This window comes from Phacochoerus africanus, chromosome 4 (assembly GCF_016906955.1).
Source record: "Phacochoerus africanus isolate WHEZ1 chromosome 4, ROS_Pafr_v1, whole genome shotgun sequence".
NCBI lineage: Eukaryota > Metazoa > Chordata > Mammalia > Artiodactyla > Suidae > Phacochoerus > Phacochoerus africanus.
In genome coordinates this window covers 104,004,299-104,024,422 of record NC_062547.1, presented here as the reverse complement: position 1 = coordinate 104,024,422, position 20,124 = coordinate 104,004,299, and the positions used below count along the sequence as shown (strand labels likewise).

Sequence of the window (20,124 nt, the reverse complement as noted above, 5' to 3'; positions counted from 1 at the left end):
GATATATGCACCCCTATGTTCATTGCAGCACTATTCACAATAGCCAAGACATGGAAACAACCTAAATGTCCAAGGACAGATGAATGGATTAAGAAGAAGTGGTACATATACACAACGGAATGTTATTCAGCCATAAAAAAGAACAAAATAATGCCATTTGCAGCAACATGGATGGAACTAGAGACTTTCATACTAAGTGAAGTAAGTCAGAAGGAGAAAGACAAATACCATATGATGTCACTTATATCTGGAATCTAATACATGGCACAAATGAACCCACCTACAGAAAAGAAACAAACTCATGGACATGGAGAACAGACTTGTGGTTGCCAAGGGGGAGAGGGCAGGGGAGCGAATGGAATGGACAGGGAGTTTGGGGTTAGTAGATGCAAACTATTGCAATTGGAGTGGATAAGCAAGGCGATCCTGCTGTATAGCACAGGGAACTATACCTAGTCACTTGCGATGGAACATGGTAGAGGATAATGTGAAAAGAAGAATGTATATAAATGTATAACTGGGTCACTTCGCTGTACTGTAGAAAATTGACAGAACATTGTAAATCAACTATAATAAAAAATTTAATTAAAAAAGAAACTATAGGCTAAATATATTATGTACATTGAAAAAATCATAAAAATAAAATATCTAAATATTAATGTAACCATATTACATATTGGGAATAAGGGAGTTGCAATCTAGCAAAAATCCTTGAAATAGAAGAGCTAACCTAACATATTCAAGTTAAAATAAATACCTGAAGTTGGAAGTTTCCTTGTGGCTCAGCAGGTTAAGGATCTAGCATTGTCACTGCTGTGGTGCGGACACCACATTTTTAGTTATAAATCTTTTAATACCAGTAGAATTAATTATTAAATATTCTGCATCATTTTTTTAAATTTAGAAATTATTTGAAGATAAGGAGAAGATTCCTGGAGTACTTAACTATACCCTTATCCTCTAGCTTTCAGACTTGAAAAATTTGGTAAAGTTGCACTTTCATTTTCTATTTTTTAATGAATATATAATTGATATAACATTAGTTATATTAGTTTCAGATGTACAACATAATGATTCAATATTTGTGTATATTGCAAAATGATTATCACAGGTCTAGTTAACATGACTATCACAACTTTTCTTGTGATGAGGACTTTTAAGATCTTATAAGATCTCTTAGCAACTTTCAAACATGCAATAGAGTATTATCAACTGTAGTCACCATGCTATAGATTACATCCTCATGACATATTTATTTTATAACTGGAAGTTTGTACCTTTTGACCCCCCTCATCCATTTTGGACACTTTGTACTCAACACCTCTGGCAACCACTAATCTATTCTCCGTATCTATGAACTTGGTTTTTTGATTTTTTTTTTAATTCCAGATAGAGCATTTTCATTTCCTTTTTTTTTCTCTTTTTACAGTCACACATGTGGCATATGAAAGTTCCCCAGCCAGTGGTCGATTTAGAGCTGCAGTTGTGGCCTACAACACAGCAACGCCAGATCCCAGCCACATCTTCAACCTAGACCACAGGTTGTGGCAACACTGGATTCTTAACACACTGAGCAAGACCAGGAATCGAACAAGCATACTCACAGAAACAACCTCAGGTCCTTAACCCGCTGAGCCACAATGGGAACTCAAGCACTTTTATTTTCTTAAGTGGCCCATAAGCACTTACACTAACATTAAATTTAAATTAAAAAAATAACAAACCATTTTAAGTATTACAACACTCCTTTATGATGATTGGCATTTGAACACCCATGTGTTCCACAAACCCACTATCTCACTGATGGGCATCCAGGTTAATCTATCGCTTCCCAGGTAACAGACATCCATGCTGCTTCCAACTCTTACCTTCATCAACATTTCTATTAAAAAAAAAAATAAATCCCCATACACGTCTTCTCAATTCCCCTGAGATTCGTACTCAGAAATAAAATGGTAGGTTTATAGGGTACACTGGTACTTCATGTGAATAAATCATGCTGCACTGCTCTCTGCTACCACCAGGAGTGCTGTAGGGTTCTTAGGCCCTCACATCTCAGATGCTATTACTCATCTTTCTAACGTTTGTCACTCTAATGATTTAAAGTCAGAGCCCAATGTTACTTTTTAATTTACTTTTCTTATATTACTCATTATTTTGCCCATCTTATTACATGCACTTTAGTTTTTAAAGTTTGTTCTTCTTTAAAGTTCATGTGCATCTACTTTGATCTTTTCCTGGGATTTTTTTTTTTTTTTTTAGCTGATATGCAAGTGATTCTTGCATATCACTTTGATGCTACCACATTTTTGCAAATCTCTTTCCACTTCTAGTCAGTTAATGTTATCCAAGAAGTTCTTCACTGAGTAGAATGTTTAATGTGAGGTAATGTTATCATTCTTGCTCTTTAAGATAAACCCCTCCATGTTCTGTGGCACAATGGAATAGTATGCAGCAGTTAGAAGCTGTATTAGATGTACAAATAGCAACATGAATAATCTCAAAAAAGAGGGCTCAGTTTTAAAAGAAAAAAAATAGAAAATATAATACCAGTAATTAAGAATATGTGCATAAGAGTTCCTGTCATGGCACAACAAAAATGAATCCGACTAGGAACCATGAGATTGCAGGTTCAATCCCTGGCCTCGATCTATGGGTTAACGATCTGGCATTTCCATGAACTGTGGTATAGGTAGCAAAAGCAGCTCCAATCTGATGTTCCTGTGGGTGTGGTATAGGCCAGCAGCTATAGCTCCAATTGGACCCCTAGCCTGGGAACCTCCATATGCTGCAGGTGCGGCCCTAAAAAAAAAAAAAAATGCATACAAACCATAAGCTTTGGAGGGAAATATTTAAATGAAAATACATAGATTTAAAATATTAAAATAGTTTCCGAAGAGGGAATAATCAAAGTGAGGTATGAGAGATAAGAGAAAGAAGGAAGGAAGCTTTTTTGTGAGCCACATGGGAAGTCCAAGAAAGAAGGAAGGAACTTTTGTATGAAACAATAAGGAGAATAAGCCATGGACTTAAAAAATATAATTAGCTCAATTAAGTGCACCTAAATTCAAAAAAATGTTGGCCAAATGAACGAAATGTGGAAGTCTGAACAAAACTACATCAGTACCAACAAAAGGGGGGGTCCCGTCATGGCTCAATGGTTAATGAACCTGACTGCAGCCATGAGGATGGGAGTTCAATCCCTGGCCTCGCTCAGTGGGTTAAGCATCTGGCATTGCCATGAGCTGTGATATAAGTCACAGACGTGGCTCATATCCCACATTGCTGTGGCTATGGCGTAGGCCAGCAGCTACAGCTCCAATTGGACTCTGAGCATGAAAACCTCCATATACTGCAGGTGCAGCCCAAAAAAAGACCAAAAAAAAAAAACTACATCAGTACAGAGGACCAATCCAAATTGACCATTCACTCTATGCTTTAATTTACTCTAGACAATAAATCCCACTGAGAAATCAATCTACTTAACTTCTACTTTTTCTGAATAAAGATGACCTAGATATTCCCAATTCACATTCAAAAAGAAAAAAACAGTCATTCTAATGGTGCTCATAAATTTTCTATTTAAAGTAAAAAGTTGTTGAAGTCACAAATAAGTAAATTAAAAGAAGTTTAAAATGTAAGTAGACTGCTGAAATTCTATTTCTTCTCAGCACAATTATTAAATAATCACTAATGACAAGTTTTTTGATGATTTTTTTAAGATAGATGGCAGACAGGTAGGTAGGTAGACGGACAGACAGACAGATGATTATAGACACCTATAGTATATGCATGAATAAATGAATTTTATGCCAGCAAAAATATTAAATTTTGAAATTTTAAAAATTACATTAATGCTTAAATTCATACTCAAAATGTATTTGAAAAAGCTATTTTTCTTAAAAGATTGAGATATTGACAAACTTTCCTTTCAACTTTAAATATTAAACTCATATAAAAATGAAGCTGTCAGAAAAGTATGCAAATGAGGTTGTCATCACAGAATAGAATTTTTCTTCTTCTTTGTATTTTAGAAGTATTCTTCATACTTAAAAGTCAAACTTGTAAAGCTGAATTTTATAGCTGACCTATATTCTTCAGTCTCCCCAGTCTAACTTGTCACAATACAGAATAAAAGTGTTATTCTCATATTTGAGCACTTCATATTCAATGCTTATAAGATGACAGAAATAGACTGCCAAGTACATACTGCTCTAAAGGAATATTAACTCAAAGAAAATATTTTATAATAGTCATAGTATTACATTATTTTAGATTTTATTTTAACAGAAACTAGTTACTAGGGCAAAGCTGGAATCCCAGAATGGAATTTGGAATCTGCTGTAATCCATATCACATCACATTTTACCTGCAACTGCTTCCAATTTAGTGTTTATTCATCAATATTTGCCTTCTATCTATACCTAACATGTAATCAGAGTGACATTTGTGAAACGCAAACTAGATATATTTCCTCAGCTTGGAAGGCTTCAATGATTTCCCATTACCCTTGTTAAGATAAATCTAAAACAATTCCCATGGCCTATAAGACAGCATGATCTTGTCCGATCTCCTAAACCTTCACCCCTATCTGCAGTCCCATTTCCACATTCCTTCCCATTTCCACATTCCATCCATGGCCTGCTTTAGTTGCTCAACCAAGCCATGCTCCTTCTCACTCTAGCATCTTGCACAAGTTGCTGCATCTATCTGAAGTCTTATCTTATTTACTCCTCCTTCTTCTTGCTAACTCCTAGGCACACTTGTATCTGAGGCCAGGATGTTTTCCCCAAACTCCTGGTCCCCTGTTACAAACTTCCAGATTTCCCTGAAATTGTCTGTCAAGGTACTTTCCATCCTTGCTGTTTATTTCCCAATATTCACCCGCTCAACAAAATTATAAAGGCAAAAGGGCTAGGACTATATCTATCTTGCTCATTGTTGCTTATACCAGTCAGTACCTCCCATAGAGTAAAGAGACCCTCAATGAATATCTGCAGAATCAATTTTTAAAATGCAAAGAATTGGTATTTCAGTCATAGCTAAGAATTTATACAATAAAGTAAAAGGTAGATTTAGTTTTAATGGATTTTAGTGTAGACTTGTGGTTGCCCGGGGGGAGAGGGAGGGAGTGGAAGGGATTGGGAGCTTGGGGTTAACAGATGCAAACTACTGCTTTTGGAATGCATTAACAATGAGATTCTGCTGTGTAGCACTGAGAACACTGTCTAGATACTTACAACGCAGCATAGCAATGGGAGAAAAAAATTATGTATACATGTATGTGTAACTGGGTCCCCATGCTGTACAGTGGGAAAAAAAACAATAATAAATAAATAATTAAATAAAAAATAAAAATAAAATAAAGTAAAATGAAAGAATGATAAAGATAAAAGCAGAAATAAGTAAAATATAAACAATTAAGAAGGTCAAAATTGTTTCTTTTGATAAGATTTCTTTTTGATAAATTGTTTCATTGATAAGGTCTTAGCAAGACCAATTACGTATATTGTCAAAAATAAAAGCATGACATCATTACAAATACTAGAGACATGAAAAGGATAATAAAAAGTTGTTATGAATATTTGTATGCCAATGAATTTAATAACTTAAATGAAATGGACACATATGGAGAATGGGCAAACAAATTCTGGTATGCTGATCCAATGGACATATTACACGGTATATAGTAATATAAAGGAATGTACTACTGACATACACAACATGATGCTGAGTGGCAGAAGACAGCCACAAAAGAAAATACATTGTATATTTCCAGCTATATGGAGTCAAAGAACAGGCAAAAATAATTTATGGAGATAAACAAAAAAGATGGTTGACATTAGGGTATTACTGACAGAAAAGGGAAATGTGGAAACTTCCTAGGACATCCTTCTCAACTGAGTGCTGTGAGAGAATTAAGCATTACAAAACATGATCTGAGTTACATTTTCCTAATTCTCCTAATAATAATAGACAGCTAGTACCATTCTAGATAAACAGGAATAAGTAATGCATTAGAAATACCGTATGCTGTCAGCATTAGAGCTTAATTCTCTCCTAGAATCCCAGCTGAGATCTATCTAGGGCTTCATTGTTCCATACAGTAGCCACTGATGCATGTGCCCATATAAATAAAATTTAAATGATTTAAAATTAAAAGTTCAGTTACGTAGACTAGCCACATTTCAAAAGCTTAAAAATCACATGTAGGTAGTGGCTACTATATGAGCCAACACAGAGAACATTTCTACATCATAGAAAGTTATATTGGACAGTATTGGTCTATGGTTGGGTGATGGTTATTTGGGTTCTTAAAATCGTCAAAGCTCGTTGAACTGTACAATTAGTATCTGAGCATCTAACTATATGTCCATTTACGTCTATTTAAAATTACTTACTCTAGTACAAATAGTTTTAAATTACATAAAAATAAGATTTTAAAATCTGATGATAGTGTGTGTTATGTCTCATGAAACACAGAAAACAAAAATCCATTTTCCTCAGTCATTCTCATAATATAACAAATCTAATAAACTATAGCATCTCATATAATTACCAATCTTGTGTAATTACTTTCCATGAAAATGGCAATTGAGAAATGTATATCTGGGCTTGAGTTCATTGTGAAATATAATTAATACCCCCAGGGCTGCTCAGATTTGTACTAAATTTATATCATCCAATTTGTCTTTAAAGGATTACAGGACCAGGGTATATTCCAGCAAAATGTGAGCTAAAGGCTTAATATTCAAGATAGAATTTAACATAGCACAGTTGATGAAAAACATCACCACCACCATCACATATAATAAAAGACCTTCTATTAAGTTAAACATATCAGCATTTTTCATAAAGTCAGACTTTATACTATAAAACCAATATACTGTTAATTGAACTCTAAGATGAATTTGCTAAATTAGTATTTTAATGCATTAAAATTAAGAGAATATACAGATTTCCAGTGTTACCGGCTTAGACTAAAATGTCTTAGAAGCAAAAATAAAGTTATCAATATTTATCAGCAGTCAGTAAGTACTGAAAAGAAAATGAAAAAATGACTCTGACCCCTGGATTATCCTGCAGTTAATTTCCTATCAAGACATCATTTACCATAAATAAAGCTCCAGCTAAACAAACTGTAACAGGTAAATTATAGTCTAAAGTCTAACACATATACTGACATAAGATGTAGCCCATATGTAACAAATCAATGTGTCACCTAAGTCACAGGAGGTCCAAGAAATGTTAATATTGAAAAGATTGGTTCTGATTTACATGGGTTAGACACAGTCTGATAGATGTCCTTTTTTTTTTTTGCTTGTTTTTCTTTATACTGATTTTTATTTTTTCTATTTTAGTTGATTTACAGTGTTCTGTCAATTATCTACTGTACAGCAAGGTGACCTAGTCACACATACATGTATACATTCTTTTTTCTCACATTATCACACTCTATCACAAGCGACCAGACATAGTTCCCAGTGCTACACAGCAGGATCTCATAGCTAATCCATTCCAAAGGCAATAGTCTGCATCTGTTAACCCCAAGCACCCCATCCATCCCACTCCCTCCCCCCTCCCCCTCCCCCTTGGCAACCACAAGTCTATTCTCCAAGTCCATGATTTTCTTTTCTGTGGAAAGGTTCAATTTGTGCCATATATTAGATTCCACATACAAGTGATAGCATAGGGTATTTGTCTTTCTCCTTCTGACTTACTTCACTCAGGAGGAGAGTCCTAATTCCTCAGGATTGCTTTGGCATATAAATTTTTGGATTGTTTGTTCTAGCTCTGTGAAAACTGTCATGGATAATTTGATAGGGATTATACTGAATCTGTAAATTACTTTGGGTAGTATGGCCATTTTTACAATATTAATTTTTCCAACTCAGGCACATGGACTATCTTCCCATTTCTTTGAATCCTCTTTAAGTTCCTTGATTAATGTTTTATCGTTCTTAGCATATAACTCTTTCACCTCCTTGGTCAGGTTTATTCCCAGATATTTGATTTTGGGGGTGCAATTTTAAAAGGTTTGTATTTTTATATTCCTCTTCTAATATTTCATTGTTAATACACAGAAATGTGACTGAATTCTGCTCTCTGCTGAATTTGCTGATGAGTTCAAGCAGTTTTGGGGTTGAGTCCTTAGGGTTTTCTATATATAGTATCATGTTGCCTGCATACAGTGACAATTTTACCCCTTCTCTTCCAATTTGGATACCTTTTATTTCTTTTGTTTGTCTGATTGCTGTGGCTAGGACTTCCAATACTATGTTGAGTAACAGTGGTGAGAGTGGGCATCCTTGTCTTGTTCCAGATTTTTAGTGGGAAGGCCTTCAGCTTTTCTCCATTGAGTATTACATTTTCTGTGGGTTTGTTGTAAACAGTTTTTATTATGTTTTTATTATGTTCCTTCTATATCCACTTTGGTAAGAGTATTTATCATGAATGGATGTTGGACTTTGTCAAATGCTTTTTCTGCATCTATTGAGAGAGATGTTCTTGAGAGCTGATTACACATATCTCTTCCCAACTCCGCTTTCAGTGACAAAATATTGCTAACTTGAAATAGGCCACCGTGAGACCTGGCCAGATGGTTCTTATTAAAATGATGAAATAGGAGTTCCCTGGTTCTATGCTGTGGCTCAGGTCACTAAGGTGGCCTGGGAACTTCTACATGCCACAGGCACCTCAAAAGAAAGAAAGGAAGGAAGGAAGGAGGCAAGGAAGGATGTACTAAAAAGTGATAAGAATATAAATAAAAAACATTTAGTGATTTATATTTGTGTTTGTTTAGAATGGCTGCCACTGTGGCCCACTCACTGTCTTATTTAATGAGCATCCCTAACTTTCTAGATGCTTAGGCAAAACAAAGCAAAACAAAACAAAACAAAAAACGTTATACTCATCCCTCTATTACATGCCCCTTATCTCATCCATCAGGAAATTCAACAGATGCTACTTGCAAAATATATGCAGAATTCAAATACTTTCCAACTGTGAGTTACTGCCCTGGACCCACCACGAACAGGTCTTCCCAGCTCTTATCTGCTCTTACTACTACCATTCCAGAATTGTTATGGGAATTTTCTTGCTCACTGCATCACTTCCAAAAGCAGTTTGAATCATTTCCTGAGACCCTAAAGACTATGAATATACAATCTGCTCCTTAACTGGTAAATAAGACTCTAGGTTCATAAAATGGTTTTAAACAGATTTTAAGAGACACAATTGCCCTGAGGGCTAAAGTTAGCCTCTGGTTTACAGGAGCAAAGAAACAAATGATTTTAGCATCCAATAAGATTTTATGCATGACTGCTATGTTATTTTACAGTTGCACATGAAACTACTTTCCATTTTTTTCACTAGATACTAACTGTCAAAGTGTAAATAACAACTCAAAATATAGGACTGTAAGATTTTCATGACACTGAAAAAAAAAAAAACAGTAGAATGAGTGTACTTTGTATTGTTCAGTGATGTAGGTAAAGGGTGAGAGAACCTGTATCATTACATTAGAATATTCCAATTCCAAAATATTATGAAATGGTTAACAATTATGTGGAAGTCATCATATGCATTTTGAAACAAATTTCTTTTTTTTTTTTTGTCTTTTTGCTATTTCTTTGGGCTGCTCCCATGGCATATGGAGGTTCCAAGGCTAGGGGTCGAATCGGAGCTGTAGCCACTGGCCTACTACAGATCCACAGCAACGCGGGATCCAAGCCGCGTCTGCAATCTACACCACAGCTCACGGCAATGCCGGATCGTTAACCCACTGAGCAAGGGCAGGGACCGAACCCGCAACCTCATGGTTCCTAGTCGGATTTGTTAACCACTGCGCCACGACGGGAACTCCTGAAACAAATTTCTTAAATGGCCTTCAGACATAATTTCTCCATAGCCATGTAGAGTTGTGAAGCAACAATTAGCCTACGATTGCTTTAAAAATGTGTTGCAATGCTACATATAATTGACATATGCTTAAAAAGTTTAAAATTCATCGTTATCAGCAACAAGTATGACTAACAGCTTTAGCATCAGTTAAAGAGATTAAAAAGAATTTTTACACTGTCACGAATGCCTGAATGGACAAAGTAAAAAGAGAAGAAACACAAAGGGATACTAACTTCCCCATAACTTCAAAGGGTAAAGGAATTGTTTAGCAGTTTGTTATTCATTTGTTTTTTGCCATTATTTAAAAAGAAAAGTGATGCCATACAAACCACGGTTTTCATCTGTCAACTTTTGGTAGAAATATCTAAAGTAAATGGTGCAGAGAGGAGCTTTGGTTCCTGCTGTCACGGCTGAAATAAACATAGCTCTCACCATCAACAGTGATATAAGAAATAGAATCACTATAGCAACCGAAGTCCTTTACCTCGTCTATCCATATGTAACTCAAGGGCACTGCTCTTCTGACAAGCTAAGCTCCCCAGAGTGGAGGTGATCAGAAGATATAACAAAACTATAGGCTTTAATGTGAATCCGAGATGATCTGAAAGTTCAAGCTAGAAGCAAATCAGCTAAAGAGGAAGTATCATTAGGCAATAATGCATATAAAGACCATGATTCTATTGTTAATTAAATTCTCATGTATTTATTAAATTTTCTTGTTGCTTTATATACTAGCCTAAAAAAAAACAAAACAAAAAACAAAACAAAAAAAACCAGACTTCCCTTGCTTCTACAATTCTCATTTCACTGAAAAAAATTTTATTTCATTATGACATATGGAAATTTTCCAGCTTTGCTATATCTTTCAATTAAATAACAAACATGACTGCCTACCATTTGCCAGACACATGCTGGGAATATAAAACTAAACAAGATAAGTGATGCCTGAGATACGTTATAAGCAGTAAATAGGTGACCCTCAACCAGGATCAGATGGGTCAACGTATACATTCATTATTTTTTAGACAAAAAAGAACATGAGTATATTTAAAGACAGAGAGTTCTTGAAATTAAATATGATTTTGCCATAAAAGACAGCAAAAGATGAAGAAAAAACAGGCAAAAATATTCATCTCAATCCCATGTTACACTCAGTGTTTAGGGATGAAATTTATTTCCACAACGAATTTCAATGTAAATCTCATTTTCTATGTTTCATGCTCTCCAGCCAACATGTCAATATAAATTAGGAGTCCGCTATTCAAATATACTTGAATGTGTGTACATATGTACATACAAAGATGTTTACTAAAATAATATTTTGTAATTTTTTTAAATAATAGAAATAACCTAAATGCCTAAAAACAGGGGGTTAGTAAATAAATATCCATGTAATGGGATATTAGATAGCTATTAAAAATAATATGTCTAATCCACATATACAGTCATAGAACAGTGTCTTGAACTTATCTCAAGTGAAAAAAAAAAGTAGCAAATGACATCCATAGTAACATTACACTGTATATCTATTTTAAGTAGATTCATTTAAATATAAATAAATAAATCTAGAAGGATACCATCCAAACTCTTAACAGTGTTATAGTTTTAAATTTGTATACTTGGTGTATTATTCAAAACACTTAAATAAGCATATATTGCTTCCCTATAATAAATAATATTTCATTCAGCAGTTCTCTCCAAGCCTTTGCCACAACGTAATTGTTAAGAAATTGCTTGTTGGAGTTCTCTTGGGGCACAGTGGGTTAAGAATCTGGCATTGTTACCACAGCGTCTTGAGTGGCTACTGTGGTGCAGGTCTGATCCCTGGCCTAGGAACTTCCACACACCAGGGGTGCAGTCAGGAAAAAAAAAAAAAAAAAAAAAAGAGAGAGAGAGAAGAGAAGAAAAAAGAATGGAACTTAGAAAAACAGCAATTACAGAAAAAATCCAAAGAAGGAATGGAGAGAAAATATCCCTGATACAGGCCTAGACCAGAGGCATGTGTTCTGCATGTTACACACACACACACACACACACACACACACACATCACCTTGGCAATGTCAGTCTGAATGCATAGACTGGAATAATATCCTAATAAATAAACCATCATAAGCCAGGAAACTGGTTCCCTACTTAAAAGAACTAATGAAGAGGTAACTTTAGCAGAAAATAAAGTAATTTGATGTATGTAATCTAATGCCTATTATCTCCTAGGTCTATTTGTGACATTGATAGAGTTGTGAAGCTAGCACCAACGCTAATAAGCACTCACCACTGCCTGAAGTCTAGCCAAGAACTTAACATTTTTTACCTCTTCTAACTCCCTTGCTAATGATTGTGAGGACTACTTTGAGTCTTTCAGTTCTGGACAAATTATTAAAATAGCCCTCATAAACTGGGTGGAATCACCAGTTCAAAAACTAAATCTGGGAGTTCCCATCGTGGCTCAGTGGTTAAAAAATCCAACTAGGAACCATGAGGGTGCAGGTTCGATCCCTGGCCTTGCTGAGTGGGTGAAGGATCTGGCATTGCCGTGAGCTGTGGTGTAGGTTGCAGACATGGCTCAGATCCCACGTTGCCGTGGCTCTGGCATAGGCCGGTGGCTACAGCTAAGATTCAACCCCTAGCCTGGGAACCTCCATATGCCGTGGGATTGGCCCAAGAAATTGCAAAAAGACAAAAAAAAAAAAAAAAAACTAAATCTGCATGTGACCTCACCAGCCAGGAACCAGTCTTTAATTTAATTTCCCATTATTGGGACAAATACCTAACTAACCCCTCATGATAATATTTCAGAGAAACAAGGGAGAATGACGAGTGAGCCAATTCACAGGGTTACAGCTTAGATGCTACCTTAAGCCAATCTGAAGAGTATTATGTATGTGGGTCACATTTTTGGGTGATAAATAGTTGAGAGTTTTTTGCTATTGTTTTGTTTTATTTGCATTCAAAATAAGTCTTAGGGGAAAAAAAATCAACCTAGTAGGTAGTGAGAAGGGAGTATGTCAAATATCAAGACCAGAACTTAATCCATAAGCAGTGTTAATAAGGGAGGCCTGTACTTCTCCACATGGACTCAAATAGATAGCTTATGGACTCAGCTTTCAATTCTGCATGAAAAACACTTCAAAAACTTTTCATAAAGTCGCAACATTCTTATTTACTTGGCTTATTTATTTAAAAAATATTTATTGAGCAACTATTCTGTGCCAAGAATATTCTAAACAGACACAAGGAGCTTTTAATTACTTCAGTGTGAGTGTTAAACAAGCCATCTATAAAGAGTTGTGAGCTGGATCCCATCACCTCCATTCACACTCATGGATTTGCTTCTCTTGAGTTTGGAGTACTCCACGATGCAGTCCTTGGACCTATTTTCTTCTCTAACTACGTTCACTTTCTTGGTTTACTCATCTAGTCTTATGACTCCAATATTTTTATCTCAGGTCTAGAGTTCTTTTGATCTCCAGATCAATATATCTAACTACCTACTTAACATCTTCACTTGAATGTCTAGTAGACTTGACAAGTACAAAAACGAGTGTCTGATCTTGCCTCTCAAACCTGAAATTCCATCCATCTATTCAAGAGTTTCAGCATTCTGGATACCTTTCTCTCTTTCTCACCCCAACATGCAATTTGTTAGGAAACTGTGTCTTCTCTACCTTTAAAACAAATCCAAAATTAAACTAATTCCCATCACCCCCACTGCTACCTCCTTATTTTAAGCTATCCTCTCTTTTGGCTTCTACCATTATTCCCCTATATCTGAGAGCAGAAAGAACAGTTAAAACCTAAGTCAGATCATACCTCTCCTTACTTAAAACCCCTCTTCTCCCTCACATTAGCCATCTAGGTGATCCCCAAATAGCAGCTCTAGGTTTTCTATCCTGACCCAGAAAGAAACCCAGACACCTATGGTCAGTTAATCTTCAACAAAGGAGGCAAGAATATAAAGTGGGAAAAAGTCTTTTTAGCAAGTGTTGCTGGGAAACCTGTGTAGCTGCATGTAAATCAGTGAAACTGGAACACACTCTCACACCATGCACGAAAAGAAACTCAAAATGGCCTAAAGACTTAAATATAAGACAAGACACCATCAAACTCCTAGAAGAGAAGACAGGCAAAACACTCTCTGACATCAACCTTTATGTTTTCTCAGGTCAATCTCCCAAAACAACAGAAATAAAAGCAAAAATAAACCAATAGGACCTCATCAAAGTGACAAGCTTTTGCACAGCAAAGGAAACCATTAAAAAAAAATCAAGAAGACAACTTACAGAATGGGAGACAATACTTTCAAATGATGCAACTGACAAGGGCTTCATCTCTAAGATATACAGACAACTTATATACAACTCAACAGCAAAAAAGCCAACCACCCAATGGAAAATGGGCAAAAGACCTGAATAGATATTTCTCCAAGGAAGATACACAGATGGCCAACAAGCACATAAAAAAATGCTCGACATCCCTGATTATTAGAGAAATGCAAATCAAAATTACCATGAGGTACCACCTCACACCAGTCAGAATGGCCATCATTAATAAGTCCACAAATAACTAATGTTGGAGGGAGTGTGGAGAAAAGGGAACCCTCCTGACTTTGGGTGGGAGTGTAAATTGGTGCAAGCAATATGGAAAACAGTATGGAGGTAGCTTAGAAAACTATACCTAGAACTACCATATGACCCAGCAATCCCACTTTTGGGCCTATATCTGGACAAAACTTTCCTTAAAAAAGACACAGGCACCCGTATGTTCATTGCAGTACTATTCACAATAGCCAGGACATGGAAACAGATGACCATTGACAATGGTTGGATTAAGATAAAATGGTATACATGCACAATGGAATACTACTCAGCCATAAAAAAGAACAGAATCATGCCATTTACAGCAACATGGGTGGAATTAGAGACTCTCCTCCTGAGTGAAGTAAGTCAGAAGGAGAAAGACAAATACCCTATGCTATCACTTGTATGTGGAATCTAATATATGGCACAAATTGAACCTTTCCACAGAAAAGAAAATCATGGACTTGGAGAATAGACTTGTGGTTGCCAAGGGGGAGGGGGAGGGGGAGGGAGTGGGATGGATGGGGTGCTTGGGGTTAACAGATGCAGACTATTGCCTTTGGAATGGATTAGCTATGAGATCCTGCTGTGTAGCACTGGGAACTATGTCTGGTCGCTTGTGATAGAGTGTGATAATGTGAGAAAAAAGAATGTATACATGTATGTGTGACTAGGTCACCTTGCTGTACAGTAGATAATTGACAGAACACTGTAAACCAGCTATAATGAAATAAAATAAAAATCATTATATGAAAAAATTTTTTTTAAAAAAGCAGGAGTTCCTATTGTGGCTCAGTGGTTAACGAATCCGACTAAGAACCATGAGGTTGCAGGTTCAATCCCTGGCCTCGCTCAGTGGGTTAAGGATCTGGAGTTGCCATGAGCTGTGGTGTAGGTCACAGTCGCGGCTCGGATCCCACATTGCTATTGCTGTATTTGAATCTACAGCTCCAATTAGACCCCTAATCTGGGAACCTCCATATGCTGTAGGTGCAGCCCTAGAAAAGCCAAAAAAAAAGGAAAAAAAAAAAAGAAAAGGCAGCTCTGCTTCCACCTTACAATGTTTGCACTCTATACCCTCTGCCTGGAATGCTCTTCCCCCCAGACAACATCATGACCAATCTCATCCGTTTCAAGTATTTGCTCAAATCACAACTTCTTAATGACATCCTGAGTAAATTTTTTTTAATTGCCACAGATGCCCATCCTTTGCACTCCCAACTCCCTTACCTTACCCTTTTTTAGCCCTTTTCCACATAGCATTTATCACCTTTTAACTTCCTCTTGACAATTATGTTGATTGTCTGCCTGCATTACTAGAAAGTAAGCTCTATGTGGGCAGGTATTTTTGTGTCTTTCATTCACCCCAGTACCTAGAACAGTGCCTGACACATAATAGACATTCAAGAATTATTTGTTGAGTGAATGCATTTAGTAATAAATGATCTTCTCACTCTCCTATAATATCGATTCCTTTGCTGGATTACAAACTAAAATGGCAAGGAATATGAATTTTTTTACTCTAAATGTGATGGGAAATCCCTGATGTATTTTAAGTATCAATGTAACATAAGTTAATCTAAATTTTAAATAGATTACTCTCGCTTCTTTATAGACATGAGATTGTAAGAAACCTGGAATAGGAGAAGGAAGGTGAAGTTCTGAAGCCATTATTAAATAAGTAGGTGAATTATATGCTACATAAAGCAAAAAATCATTTAGAAAATATACTGCCAAAAGATGTAACACAAATGTGACCAGCTGCTTTATCAGTAGTTACTATTATAGCAAGTCTTTAACCATCCTTAGTAATAATGATACTACTATAACATTAATACTTACATTTGGCCATTTTTCAGTGTAAAGGGATATGGGACCTCAAATACACTCCTCTGTATATTTCTCAACAGAAATAAAATGAGTTCAGACAGATACAACTAAAAGTGAATCACTCGTGGAGTTCCTAATGTGGCATGGGGGTTAAGAACCCAACTGCAGCAGCTCCAGTCCCTGAAGAGGAATGGATCTGATCCCTGGCCAGCACAGTGGGTTAAATGATCCAGCAAGGCCAGAGCTGCAGTGTAGGTCACAGCTGTGGCTTGGATTCAATCCATGGCCCAGGAACTTCCATATGCCATGGGTGCAGTCATTAAAAAAAGTCACATGTTATTCTCATAGTTACTGATAACAAAATATTTTCTCATATTCATGTTGGTGGTATTCTCCACCTGAGCAGAAAAAATACTTCTCCACTTAATGATCTAAAATTTTCAACTTTTAAAATGCTGAAAATATGGGAAAAGGACAAAGCACATAACATTTTTTTTTCATAATAATAAATGATGAATCTGTTCTCTCAAAAGGAATGAGTTACTGGAGTTGCTGCTGTGACTCAGCAGGTTAAGAACCCAGCTAATATCCATGAGGAAACTGGTTCCATCCCTGGCCTCACTCAGTGGGTTAAGGATCCAGCACTGCCACAAGTTGCAGAGTAGGTCTCACAAGCAACTTGGATCTTGTACTGCTGTGGCACAGGCTGGCAGCTGCAGATCCAACTTGAGCCCTAGTCTGGGAACTTCCATATGTCGCAGGTGCAGCCCTAAAAAGACAAAAGACAAAAAAAAAGGCATGATTTAATATTTCATGTTGCTACTTTTGGACTGCTTTATAATTTAGTCATAAGACTAAACATTAAAATTCTAATATGGAGGATCTATTTAAAAAAATGAAATTATCCTACCTCTTCCAAAAGCTTGTCTTAAAAAAAAAAAAAAGCTTTAAATGCAGAAACAAGAGTATGAAACCATTCTTCTATTTTTAGTACCTTCCTTATATTAACTTTGTTCAGACTGCAGATTTAAGCAGGTATTTTAACATTTTTACTTTTTCTAACATGAAAAATAACAACTGCTAATTTTAAAATGGTCATAAGGAATACTACGTACACAGGGTATCTGAATCATTCCCGTATTGTTTCAGTATCAAAAGATTTCCAGAGTAGGGGGAGGATGAGGAAGAGTTTTACAGGCTATTATGTAATTTTCTTTATTCATCTACTTCATTGACCTATACTCAAAACCAATGGCAAGAGGAAACACAAAGGTGAAAAGAGCCCTAGGGACACAGGCAGTCTGAAAATAAAAGCCCTCATGATCTTTAGATATTCAAGTAACTTTCAAGCTGCAAACACAAGGAGAATAATAAAACACTCCTTGTGCAACTACATTACTCAGCTGGCAGACACACATATATCTAAATCACCTGAGCAAAGCAGGCAGAGTACTTAGAAGAAAAAGTAGATGGGGAGTTCCCATTGTGACACAGTGCTTAACGAATCTGACTAGGAATCATGTGGTTGTGGGTTCAATCCCTGGCCTCGCTCAGTAGGTTAAGGATCCAGCGTCGCGGTGAGCTGTGGTGTAGGTCACAGACATGGCTTGGATCCCGCATTGCTGTGGCTGTGGTGTAGGCCAGCGGCTACAGCTCTGATTAGACCCCTAGCCTGGGAACCTCCATATGCCGCGGGTGCACCCGTAGGGGGAAAAAAAAAAAAATCACAAGAACAAGTTGATGGGATCCTGCTATAAAAGAAGCTCTCCAAATTCTAATTTGAATAAACAAATTTAAGGTAAAATAAAAATACTGTTATGATTAGTTTTTTATCTTAAAAAAAGCCACTTTGTATATTTCTAGTATGTGTATATATATATACACATACTAGAAATATACTGAAAACATATACGTCATTTTCTGCAATGATTTACAAAGATGTGGTGCTAATGGTATTTTTAATAAAACTAGTTTAAAATGAATAAAAATATAATCAAGGTATGTTTTCATATTTCTAAAACATGCAAGTAGAATTCCTTCATATAATAAGGAGTTGCTATTTAAATTTACAGAGGTGGAGTTCCCGTCGTGGCGCAGTGGTTAACGAATCCGACTAGGAACCATGAGGTTGCGGGTTCGGTCCCTGCCCTTGCTCAGTGGGTTAAAGGATCCGGCATTGCCGTGAGCTGTGGTGTAGGTTGCAGACGCGGCTCGGATCCTGCGTTGCTGTGGCTGTGGCGTAGGCCGGTGGCTACAGCTCCGATTGCACCCCTAGCCTGGGAACCTCCATATGCCGTGGGAGCGGCCCAAGAAATGGCAAAAAAGACAAAAAAAAATTTTTTTTTTAAATAAATAAATAAATTTACAGAGGTAAGAAGGGCATTAACCTAAAATATAGGACTTTGTTCTGTGCGTATTTTTGTGGCTTTATTTTTACGTTTGTTGATAGTCTCCTTAGGCAACAATTTTTTTGGCACAGCTAAGATGCTCTTTCAAAAGAGAGATAATATCAGCACATTTTCACATCAAGAATTACAACTAAACATGGTCTAACCTAGAAGAAAATAAGGTCCTCACTGTTTCTTATCTGGAACATAACAAATGACCCCATGACTTTGATCTCTTATCCTTCCAATTCATATTTCATATCATCCTTCTACACCAGTTCACTCACACTAATCAAAACATATTAAAACTATGCCCCCATTGATGCCAAGTTCACCAAACCTCATTCAGAATGACTTTAGAATTTGATTGCCTTGAAAATGTTGGGGGAAATGAAAATAATTATCAGCGTCATGAGATTAGAAGAAAATGAACTCATAGAAAGAAAACAAGAAGCCCTATGAGATTTTAAACAAATTTATACTTGAATTAAAATATAAATTGAAACAAATCTTGGGAGTTCCCTTCATGGCTCAGGGGAAACCAATCTGACTAATATCCATGAGGATGCAATTTTGATCCCTGGCCTCCCTCAGTGGGTTAAGGATCCAGTGTTGCCATGAACTGTGGTGTAGGTCGCAGATGAGGCTAGGATCTGGCATTGCTGTGGCTGTGGTACATACAGGCTGGCAGCTACAGCTCCAATTTGACCCCTAGCCTGGGAATCTCCATATGCCACGAGTGTGGCCCTAAAAACACACAAAAAAAATCTGGGTCATCAATTATTATTCACACATACTTCACAAAATACATGATTTGTATCCTAGAAGAAAGCTTCAATATTAAGCATTCCCAAAGCTAATCAATCTTTACCAGGTTTACCCCCAATTAAAAGGAAACTGCTAGAGCAAGGCTGCATTATCCAAAGTCTAAGTTAGTATGGGTTTTTTTCCTAAAGAAATGTTTTATCTTAAAATAGTTTATTAACCCTATTAAATCATCAATAGTTTAACAAAATTGCCACCACATAAATGTATAATTCTATCCATTTTTATTATTCCTAGGCATTCTATTTGGTTTTTTGTTTCCTAATATATCTGCCAATGTATTCCTATACTTCATCCGGTAACTATCTCAACATTTTTTTTTCATTCAGGAAGGAGTACTAAATCACAAATACCATCTTAGCTGTACTTCTAAATGAAGGGAAATAATTTCATGTGGATTTTTTTTCCTCTTTCTAGATCACAAAGTCCTTTCAAAGACAATGTAGTGAGAGATTTAAAAAAAAAAAAAAAAAAGAGTCTAGGCGGTTAGCAGAAAATTTCAATTTGTTAATCTTATTAGAATTAGTGATACTGGATGGGTTTTATATATTTTTCAACCATCAAGCTAAGTAGAAATTATTCCACCCAAGAAATAAAGGA

At 36.2% G+C, this 20,124-nt stretch overlaps 1 long non-coding RNA gene across 2 annotated transcripts in view; it reads right to left on the bottom strand.

Moving 5' to 3' along the window:
* Positions 1-20,124, bottom strand: part of LOC125126195 (uncharacterized) — a 233,060-nt gene that overhangs the window by 125,421 nt on the left and 87,515 nt on the right. The window lies entirely within an intron of this gene.